The sequence below is a fragment of the Corvus cornix genome, chromosome 9 (genome assembly GCF_000738735.6).
Source record: "Corvus cornix cornix isolate S_Up_H32 chromosome 9, ASM73873v5, whole genome shotgun sequence".
NCBI classification, from domain to species: Eukaryota; Metazoa; Chordata; class Aves; order Passeriformes; family Corvidae; genus Corvus; species Corvus cornix.
Genome location: NC_046339.1, coordinates 3,084,979 through 3,096,569, shown reverse-complemented (window position 1 = coordinate 3,096,569; position 11,591 = coordinate 3,084,979). Strand labels below are relative to the sequence as shown.

Here is an 11,591-nt window from a genome sequence, read left to right as displayed (position 1 = left end):
ATATGATAAAAAGCAAGCAAGCAGCTAATGAAAAAGAAATGGAACAAATTAGAATGAAAATGAATTTAACCTTTTTTTTTTTTTTGGTTTAAAAAACCTTCCCAAGCTGAAAGCAGAGTGTCTTTAGGGCAAATCAGGTTAAAACAAATCTTCTGCAGTCGAGTACGAATCATTTGGAACTTTTTCTTGGAGTGGTCAAGAATGATTTTCTCTGGATTATGTGATTAAAGAGATCAAAGAGTTCATCACTGCTTTAAATAAATGCCAGCAGAGTTCCATTATTCTGCATGCCCAGAGAACAGGTCTGCAGTTATCTTCCACCAGCCCAGGACTCGCCCCAGAAGTGCCCTGTGCTCTTTAATTAGGGAGGGATCAAAGTCATTTTTCTCTAAGAGCAAAAAATGGCAAAGGGGCCCTCTTTGCTCTCAGCTGTTCCCATGATGATTTAGGGGAATTACTGGGGTTATTCAGCTCTGTCTGGGGACAAAAGTGGCCCCAGGAGGACCTGGAGCTTCTTGCCACTCCAGGGATGCATTTTGCTGCTTTCCAGCATCCATAACCTACAGAAACGGGGATTTTCCCCTTCCCCTTTCAGCTGGACAAAACCTCTCGGGATTGTGTTCTCCAAGGTCAATTTTTTTGGGACCCCAGAGGGATATTCCAAGCTGTCACAGGAAGAAGGAATGGAAATAATTTTGTTACTTAATCTTTATTTTATTTTTTGCAGATCTTAGAGTTTATATTAAAATCAAGAGAAAATTAGTCTTATTCCCACGTTCTATACATTGTAGGGAATATTTCTATGATTTACAGTCAGAGAGCGCAGATTCTTGAATTAATGCCTTTTACTGGTGGTGCTTTTCTACAGAGTTTATGTGACATTGCTTCACTTTTCTGTCTGAGTCCTGATAATATTTATGGCAATCTCTGAGCCATTATTTTGAACACATGCAGAGGAAATGGTGAGTTGATCAGATGTTTTTTCAGAAATCAGCCTGACAATTCCCAGTTCCCAGGACTTTATCACCCTGGCTGCCACAATCTGAGCTCTGCATTGCTGAAACAGTCAGATAAAATAACCAGCAGAGAAAGGGAACCATCTCCAAAGCCTGAGCTGGAGATCAAATCTGACTTTTTATAGAGGTACGTGACAGATCTGAAATGGATATTATTCCAATCCATTATAAAGAGGAAACAGAGAAGTTGAATGGGAATGGAGTGAAAACCATTTCTTAAATGCAGCTGGAGAGTTGTACTTGAAAAGCATCTGGATGATTTTGAAGTCCAGGTTTTAAAGGTATTTATGACTTAATTTCTCATTAAAACACTTCATGTTAATGATACAATAATGACCTCTTAGTCCTGGAGAGAAGAAAAATATAGAAACCAGGGCATGAAATTCAGTGTATTTGAATGGATCACACTGTGTGGACAGTGCTCCCTTTAATATTTATATCTGGGCTTATAATATTTAATTAAGAGTTCCAGAAAAAACCCCAAAAATCAGCTTACTGTTTTGTTTCATTGAGGCTTTTGACTGATCCAAATAGCTTCATAAAAGGATGCCTTTATTTAATTTTTCTTTTCACAAACAGGTTGTAAATGAACATCCAAGTTCTGCAATACAAACTGAAAAGCCAACTCATCAAATTCACAAGGTAAGAAAATATCCAACCAATGTGGCTGCCATTTCAAATGGGCTTTTGCCTAAAAATCTTACATTTTCTTCTAAACTAAAGACTTCTATCTTCTTGTTACTATCACATTTTTAATTTTCCCATAAAAGTGCAGTTGAAAGCATGGAAAAATACCTTTTCTCTTTTAAAGTAAATTTTTCTTTGGGTTTTTAAAATTTTTCTTTGGTTTATTTATTTTTTTTAAATTTATTCCATTTCCTTTGAAAAATTTGAAAAGTTTAGAACAGGCTTAATAAGTTAGGAATAAAATAGGATTTTAAAATTTTGTCAGTCATTTACATTTTTCATCCAATCTATATAAATTGTTTAAGTAATGCTCTCAGTTCTTGCACCTGTTTTCACTGACTCTGGGAAGGGAACAAAGTAGTGGAAAGACTGATTTTACTGAACCTTCCAGTTTGGAAGATGGTCCTTGCAGAAGGACGAGGAATTTATTGACAATTTTAACATCTAAAGTTATTTTATTAAAATCAAATTCCTTCCCCAACCCCAATTTTAGTTTTCTGTTCAATCTGTGAGTTTAATTTACAGTCTTGTCATCTTGTCTGATTTGATTTCTTTCTCTCAAGCTTGAGCTGGAAGCTTTTGTTAAATGAGGAATCTAATAGACTCAGACAAAGGGACCTTCCTGTGACTCAAAATGGGAAATGCCACAACACTTCCTGTGCTAAAGAGAACATTTTCTTACAGAACCATCGTGTGCATTATTAAAAGAAGAGCCACTGTCCTGGGCTAGGGAGATACTCACAGAAATTTCCTGCCAGTTACAGCGATGCAAAGTAACCCAAATGAAAAATAAACCCTCTGAGAGCATAATTCATTGTGGGTTCCGGGCTGCAGAACAATAGGAATTTAATTACTTGCATTTCACAGGCTGAGCAGGGGGAATCGAGAAAAATTATGGCTCAAGGATGTGGTTTGTCTCTTTAAAAAATGACCTTTTTTATGTGCAGTGTCTACAGCAATGGTAAAGAGTCCAAATGACTTTTCCTTCTGTATCAGACAGTGCTGCCCACCCAAATTGTTTTCTTTGAAGGAAGTTGTTCCAGCTGTACCACAAACTCTGCTCCTTTCCTTTTAAGCTCCCGTTCATCTCTTAACGAGTCATTATACATGTGTGGTAATTAAGCTAATTGCGCTGGTGAAGGCATCTTCCCGCTCTCAGGCACCCAGCAGCTCTGCAAAATGAGCAACCCCTTCCCTTGTCTGAAGGAAAGAACTGAAGGGCACAGGAATTTCATGGCAGATACTTTTAAATGGCTTTATTATAAATACAGTTAACTCTTACAGAATAGATTTAATCCGACTTGCACACAATCCAGTGACCCCACAAAAATCAATTTTTACTTCACGGGGCTTAAAGTTTTTGAATAATACTTTGGAATTGTGAACAAATTTTACTCTTTTCTCAAAATGAGCTCCCTCTTGTAATTTTTGGAAATAAGTAATTGATATGTCTCTAGTCAATTTCCACCCCCTCCCCAAAATAAGCATTAACTCTAAACATCATTTATTTTTGTCTCTAGCCACTTATGAGAATTCTCTCTTCTTTTCCCCCCAAATAAGCATAAACTCTAAACTTTAATTTATTTTTACTTTACCCATCACAGTTCTCGGGATATTAAAAACATTGCTCAATTTGTGCATCTCTAATGGTTCTGTTCTCAAGGTCATTGCTCAGATCCATTATGTCTGTACCTTTGGGTGTACAGATATTTTTGATGAAGAAAGAGAGAAGCAAAGGCAATGTGCATGGCCAGAGGAGGTGGGATTTTCTTAAAACCTCCTATATTTGGTTGGATACAGTAAAAATTACCAAAACTTAGGTGACTGTGAGTTATTTCCCATGAAGAGAAGTGATTTCAGTTCCACCTAAGTCAGATCTTCAGAGATTTGACCAGCATTTTTCACACTCTCAAGCATTTATTCTAAACAGAAAGGATTTTTCAAAGCCCTCCTGCAACACAATGTATTTTGTCCTGCAGGCTGGCTGAGGCTGATGACTCTGTGCCTTAATCAGCTTTTCTCTCCTGCAATGACCACCTGCACTGAAGATTCTGCTCTTCATCCTTCAAGGAACTCTGGGCTGTTCAGAGAGGCCCATTCCCAAGGAATTCAAAGGGAAAGCAGGGACAGAACTGTGGTTGGCCCTGCCAGAGATTAGGTGCAGTCTCTGTAGAACTTGTGGGAAAATCCACCTTTTGTTCACGGAGGTGTTTCTGTTTGATCCCTCCCTCCCATGTCCGGAGCAGCCGCAGCATTTTTAACGCAAATATTTGAAAACGCTGTTCTTGTCCAGGCCAAGAGCTGAGGAGAAGAAAGAAAACCCAAAGCCTGATTAAATTATACCAAATTCTCCTTGCCTGCAATATGAGTAGGACCTGTAAAATCTCCTGTTTCAACTAAATTTGCCTTTTTTTGGCCAATCTAAAACCTGCCTAAAGATGTCCGAGGCACGTTTCTAGTTCAGTGTCAGAAACCAGCACAGTTTCCAGTGAAACAAGGAGAACATTGTGTAAATATACCCTGAGATTATGTACTTTCTGCAAGCTTGAGTGCATATTTTAATAGCACCGTGATCATTAAACACATCTGCTTAGAATAATTCTATTTTTTTTTAATTAAATCCAAATTCTTGGTGTCAGACGAGAATTCTGATGTCACGTTTACAATTCATTAGAGTCATAATTAAAATGTGCAACTAGACTGGAGAATTAGAGAATATTTAATTTCAGAAGGCATTTTATTGCATTGATTCTGTAGCAAGCTAGTCCAGGTTTCTACAAATGACTTGTAGATGTAACAACTACTAAAGGTTGTTGGAACAGGAGGATTTAATTCCTTTACTAACAAGTCCATGGATATAAGAATGATACATAAATAATTTAAAAACCCCATATGGTGGGAATGACTCCACCTCAGTCTCACAGGCTTTTAAAGCAACATCACAATGCAGAATGAATAAATCAGTGAGGTTTTATCAAAACTGCAAAAATGTTAATGAGGTCTCATCTGGTTTTGATTTCCTGATTAATTCAGGCCATGAAACAGGACAGAACCCAGTGATAACTTTTCCACATTTGGGGATTTTTTTTATTCTAAACCAAATATTCTGCCCAAATACTTCTAATAGAAAGGAAAAATAAGTAAATGACAACAACCAGTAGGTGGTTGGGCAGCATGGTGGGGAGTGCATGTCCTGCACAGGAGAAATTTTGTCTCCTCAGAAATATCCATGCTGGATATTCAATACCCTAAAGCTGCAGGCTGGGTTTTTAATCTCTAGGCAAGGACAGGATTGATGAGGAACAGAGAACAGGGATTTTTTGGGATTCCTCTGGTTCTGCAGTCCTGACCACTACAACCCACGTGGTGGAAGTGCTTCAGGAACCAGGTAACTCCTGAAGGTCAGCAGAGCTTCCTCCTGTGTTCTCCACAGCTGTGTCTCTCTGAGTACAGTTCTGTGCTATGAGAGACTTGTGTTTTTCCCTGAACCTTTTCCTTGGCCACTCTTGAAAAGGGGCTCAGTTGTCAAACAAATCTTGTTTCCTTCTCAGCTCCAGGCAGTCACCCTGGAGAGTTGCTCACTGTGCCTGTACAAATAATCATTTGTATGAACCAAACAATAATGTCCTGAGTAAATGTGGAAAACTTGGTTTTCATGTGATGAGCTCTCATGTGACGTTTTTGCTTTCTAGAATGTGAAGCTGCTCCTGGCCCTGTGTGTCTAGAGTTTGGTGCTGTTTTTTGGATGCATTGCTGCACTTTCCTGTTGGTGTTGATCCCCAAAATTCCATTTAAATGAGTGTTCAAACAGTTGTTAGAGCAAAGGGATGAGAGAGGGTTACAAACAGCAGTAAAATTCAATACTTCAATACTTCATACTACAGCAAAAACATTACAAAGGCAACAAAAATAAGAATAATTGTCTTTTGTCTGAGTGGCAGAAAAGCTGGAGTTAACCTGCTCTTTCACAACTAGCTGATAAGGAGATGTTTTTGTAGGTTTAAATACCACTGAGGTATGAAAAGCTATTTATCTCCTGACAGGGAAAGTGTCTGGATTTCAACACGTGACTTTTCCATTGATGCCAATAAAATACTATCTCTGGTAACATCCATGCTATTGAAATTTTATGCTTTCTCTACATTCATTATGAAGGACTAATTAAGAAGTTAATATATATGATAATCATATTTTTTTCAGATATATTTCTATACATTTCAATTAAAAGTTAAGTCATTTTCAACATAAAGGAAGTATATTGAATAAAGCTCATTTTAGTAATGGGATCATTCCACTGGAAACCAAGGTTTGAACACAAATTCTTCCCTGTCAAACACAACTCATAATTCAGCAAGTTTGTAAGTTCTGTTTCATTCTTTTATTAATGGAATCTGTAAGTGATAAAGTCATAAAATGATTATATTTAAACCTTTTACTGGAGTGAACGGAGAAATCCTCTCATTAAAACAAAGTTCCTGTGTGGGGTTTCTCTGGTGGAACATTGTATCTGACTCCACTGAGACAGAAACTCTCCAGCCCACTTTTTTCCTCAAACATTGTGTCTTTTAAATCTTTTATCTCTCAGTTCCAGCTACAAGTTATCAATTCCTTCTAGGCTCAGTTAAATTTCTTATATATAATTATTTTTTTTCCAAGACAGGTGATGCTCCAGAACTTCCTCTTTGTAGAAACTTAGCTGGGTTTTATTTGTTTTTTTTTTTTTTTTTTTTAATTTCAACTCGGAGTTGAAACCACAAATTCAGATTTTTTAAAATGAAATAGATGTGTGATAGGCCCACGTTGAGTTTCATTCTGTTCTGGCCCATATTTGGACCTCTTTGAGCCACTGTTTGTACCCTGTGACACCAAAATTTGCAGTCCCAGTGAGTGTTTCACTGCTCTGCTGCAGAAATACAGCAAAAATCTGATACTCACTGCTGTTATTAAATGAATTACCTCTCTCATTTGTCACTGGCAGCTCGTAAATATTTAGTTCAGTTTCTAGATCACCCGATAATTTAAAATAAATCAGATTGAGCCACAAGCTTTACCTGTATATCAACTCATGCAGGAGCACTTGGAGGAGAAAACAACAATTTATCTGATATGATTGAAATCATTGGTTTAGAGTGAGGCTTTAGAGTCACTTATTGTCCATGTCTGATAGGAATAAACCCCAAGAGGCCAGTGGGGTGGAGATAACCCAGCATAACAGTTCAGATAACCTCAGAGAGGCTGCTCTGGGTTGGTTTTCCTGGAAAGCCTGGGATGTGTCCAGGGCTCTCCCACCCGAGGATGTGTCAGTGACCCTTTGCTTTGCAGAGCTCTCGACTCTGAGTAGAGAAAATAACCCCAGCCTCCAAAAGGAGACAAAATACCAAGCACATTTTATTGAATATTGTAAGCATTTGTTGCAGTAATAACGAGATAAAAACCATCCTTCACAGGAAGATGACACTGCACACGAAACTCCTTTGATAAGTACGGTGATAATTAAGTTTTCTCAGTTAACTGTCAGGATTTCTGCAAAGGTGTAACAAAAATTCTACAGATTTTGTCTGGTTAATCCATGTCTTTATCACTAGTGAAGTAGTAATATTATTTCTTATGTTTTTTGAGTTATTTCCAGCTTTTTTTCTTCAATGACTGTGCAGAAACATGGAATAAATCCAGAAACTCGTGCTGGTTTACTCTGAAATTGATTCAGATTTTTTAAAAGTAAGTAAACCTGGTTTTCTTTGAAAATCTACACCTATTTAAAACTGTATTTCCAATCGTAAAAATGATTGTTTTTTAAAGTGGATTACCCTTATTCATACTAATATTCTCATAAATTATTGCACCTGTTCTCATGTCTAATTGAATTAATTGTACCAAAACAGTCTTTTAAAGCTTAAATGTATTTTCGTCTTCTTGAAACTCAGATTAAATTGCAGTGACCCAGTTGGTTAAAATTTTCCTTTTAATAGGTTTTAAATTCTGAATTATAGTTAGTATTTCTTTTTACCCCTCTAGGACAGGAGAAAATTTTCTTACTAAGTCTAAATATCATTTAATTTATTGCCTCATATTTTTAGCTGGGATTTTTTTTCAGTGTAAAATAATTATATTTCTCTGATGAGATCCCTGGGCTGACAATAAGACTTTCACAAAGACACACCTGCATTCTTGCAACAAATTTTGTGGACCACAGAGCTCTTGTTTCACAAATCTTGCCCTGCAACGATCCAAGAGAGTCATAGATTGAAAACAGATACTTACTTAACACACTGCTAGAATGGTAGACTTGGAAAGTTCAATTTTGCTTCTTCTGGGAGTATTTTTTGAATATAATTTTCATTAATAACACTGCAAAAGGAATGCAATTTATATTTATTATTGAAAAGCATTGACTGTCCAAATTGGTGAAAGGCAAAAGGAATGTTTCTGGATTAAGATGAGCATCTTTAGAAATGGTGAAACTGTCAGCAGCTCCTTCAGGAGAAAATGTGACTTTGTTTTGTTTAGATGGGGCTGATCAACGGTGTTTTTCAAGTCAGTGGTATTTATATGAACGTGAAAGTTTGTGTGAAATATGAAACTGGAAGTTTATTAGCACAAATAGAAACCAGGGTTATTTGAGAGCTCTGTCTGAGTAAAAGCAGTGCCTTAATTACTGTCAAATCCCTGCCACTGCCTGGGGACACCAGGTTGGGTTCTCATCAGGCACCACCTCCCATCCTGCCAGGTGTCCCCAGATGTTGACTGAGTTGATCAGTTATTGATCATCCCCTCATGCTCATGCTGGGGAACATTTCACAGGCAATGGAGATGCTGATTAACTCCCAGGAAGGTGGCAGAGGGATTCCCACAGGAATCTGCTGGAACATAGATTTGATTACCAGCAACAAGGATATTGAGAGAGGGGAAAAAAAAAAAGAGGAAAAAATAAAGGTGCTGGGTTTGTATTTAGAGAAGGAATTTATAGTTCCAGTGTTCTAAACACAACCCATTTAAAGAAAGCTGTGGATTTTTGAGTGCAGTAGTTTCAAATAATAGAAAATAAATAATAATAATAAATAAATAAATATATAAAATAGACCAAATCAATAAATCAATAAGAAAACCATTAAAAAATATACAAATAAACAAACTAGATGAAATCCTTATATAGTGTGAAGACAGGAGATAGACTGAGCAATAAAAGCCTACTCGGAGCATTAACAGAATGTGACTTTCTGGGCCCTCTTGTCCCTGATATGGTGCAAATCCACCCCAGACCCAGCTGTTTTCAAGACAAGGTTGTTAAACAAAGAGGAGAAGTTTGTTATGCAGAGCACAGAGCCTGGGATAAATTGCCTTCTGCTTGATTTGGAAAATGGGCTGGAATGTTGCACGAACAAACTGATTTCAGTATCTGCGTCTCAAACATCAGCTTTAATTGAGCTCTGGGGATGTGGGGACTCAAAGTTCTAATTTACTCTGGCATTAAGTAGAAAGGAATGGAAAATCTGAGATATCTGCTGTATTTGGGTGTTGTGAGATAAATTATCTATGACTTCTCCAGGCAGGGTCTCAGATATCGACTCACAAATACACACACATGATATTATATATTTATTTATATTTTCTAAAGAATGTGCCATAAGCCAGAGCTGTTTCCACTGTTTCCATGGTTAATTTATGCAGAAGTTCCAGCATCTTATTAAGAGCAAATTCGGAAAGGCCAGGCATGGAAAACGTGGGTTTCCAAGCTGATAAAAATCTGTGCAGCCACTTCTTTGGTGGAATTCAATGGTATTAATTTATATTCATATTAATTTTACAATTACATCTGAAAGAATTATCCGTGTTCAGTTTTCCTTCCTGTTGGTGGGTGTTTGGTTTTGTTTTTTGATATTAGTAATCTTACTGTTAAAATTATTTACTACTAAAAATTATTTGCTATTAAAATTAATTTTTTTAATGGACAAAAGTCAATTAAATTTTTAATTACAGAGAAAAATTGACTAAAAAACCCTGTAATTTCAGGAATTTCTTCAGAGGAAAACAGATGGGCTTTATATTTCAATTTGCAATAGAGAAAACGAATTCAGTTCTACAACTACCAGCTATTAAGGTTATTCAGTTGACTTTAATTATTTTTCTTAAATTAACCACGTTGAAAACATATTAAGTGTGAAATCCAAGGCATAATGGCATATGTTAATAAAGTTTAACAAATTAAATTCAGTTTTACATTATTGAAATGCTGATCCCTGAATTAACCTCTATTTTTTTTCTTCACTGGACTCCCATTTAAGAAGCTTCAGGAGATGTGGCATGAATTTCAAAAATTGTGATAATGAGTGGATTTAAGACAAAAAGGGTTCAGTGGCCATGTGGTTGAAGGTTGGACCTGATGATTTTGGAATTCTTTTCCTGCCTTGATGATTCTCTGATTTTCTGATTTATTCTGGGTTGGTGAACCCAGAGGGGGAAATTTGAACTTGATTTTGTGGCAATTTTCCTCACTCCAAAATCTGAACAACCACATCCACTGAAAGGGGAGATTCAGCACATTTATTGCTGTGATTCCTTAAATTGCGTGATTTACACAATTTACATGGCTTTAAATCCTTAAAATCATTTGCAGGCAACAGACTGCACAAGTAACCTGCTATAAAAAAAAACCCCAATTGATTAATTAGTTAAACTTTTGCACCAGCCTTTTTAAAACCATAATTCACCTCCTAAATCACCTTTAAAAGCCCAGGTGAGATGGTTTAGATTGGAACTAAAGCCAATATTTAGACATGAGTGCCCTAAAATCAAGTCTTTAAAGGAATATTTAACACAGGTGCCTGGGCTTGGGGTCTTTAGTGCTCATGGATTGCTTCAGAGTTTGAATCATCTGAACTTGGGTCGATTAAAGCACCGTGAGCCTTGGACAGCTCCTGAAATGCAGGAAGGAAAAGGATCACTTTGACTTGTTCCTGGAATCTCTTTTGCCTAAGAAAAATAGCTTTAAATGCTATTTTAAAATGCTCTTTTTGTGGTATTTTGCAAATCTTAATGCAAATGAAACAGCAGCCACACATCTAGGAGGGGAAAGGGAATGAAGGAATTAAGGATTTGTCCTTATGTGCAAAATATTGATGACTACAATTATTTAACTGGTGGCTTATCTTTATTTATTAAATCTTTATGACCATTAGACGCTGTTTGGAGTGATTTATTTGTCCTTATCTGTGAATCACTCTGCACTCCTGGGAGCCCAGGGAGGTGTGTGGATATTGGATCTGCTGTTGTCCTTGGTAGTGGGACTGAGGTTTTCCATCGTGAGCTACTCCTGCCTGGCTCAGTCAGGAAACTGGGATCAGAACACGCATTAGATGATGGGAGATGATGGGAAATTCAATCCCTAAGGATTCTCCCTCTGCATTAAATAGCAAGGAGGCCATTCCACTGTGTGGGAAGTGAGCAAAGCCTTTCACTATGCACAGTCCTCACGGAGGTGGATACAGATGGTGTGGAATGATGATAAAAAAAATACAGAAATGTTCAATGCTCACACTGCTCTGAGTAGAAACTGAATAGAAACAGCTCTCACGTCGCTTCTTCTGAGCACTTTAAGTCACACCTGTAACGTTTCTCCTCTGGTATTAGCAGAACTATATGAAGGATATATTTTTTCAAAATGTTGGTTTTTTGTTAGACAATCCATTCTGCTCTCTTTCAGTTCTGCCTCATTCAGGACCTGCAGAGACTGCTCTGGTGGGAATGGTTTTTTCACACTCCTGAAGGTGGAGCTGCAGGGATGGAGGGAATGTTGATGCAGCTGTTCTGCTAAAGGGCAGGTGAAAAACACTGATCTCAGGGAAGTGCCCAAAAATGCAGAGTCTGTTGGAGTGGGAAAAGTGATGCCCA

The 11,591-nt window shown here is 37.3% G+C and overlaps 1 long non-coding RNA gene across 1 annotated transcript; it reads left to right on the top strand.

Moving 5' to 3' along the window:
- The first annotated feature begins 476 nt into the window (after nucleotides 1-476).
- On the top strand, nucleotides 477-11,591 carry LOC120410483. The gene is made up of 4 exons (XR_005602684.1): nucleotides 477-1,297; nucleotides 1,596-1,658; nucleotides 7,323-7,421; nucleotides 11,404-11,591. It is a non-coding gene; the product is annotated as an uncharacterized LOC120410483 (long non-coding RNA).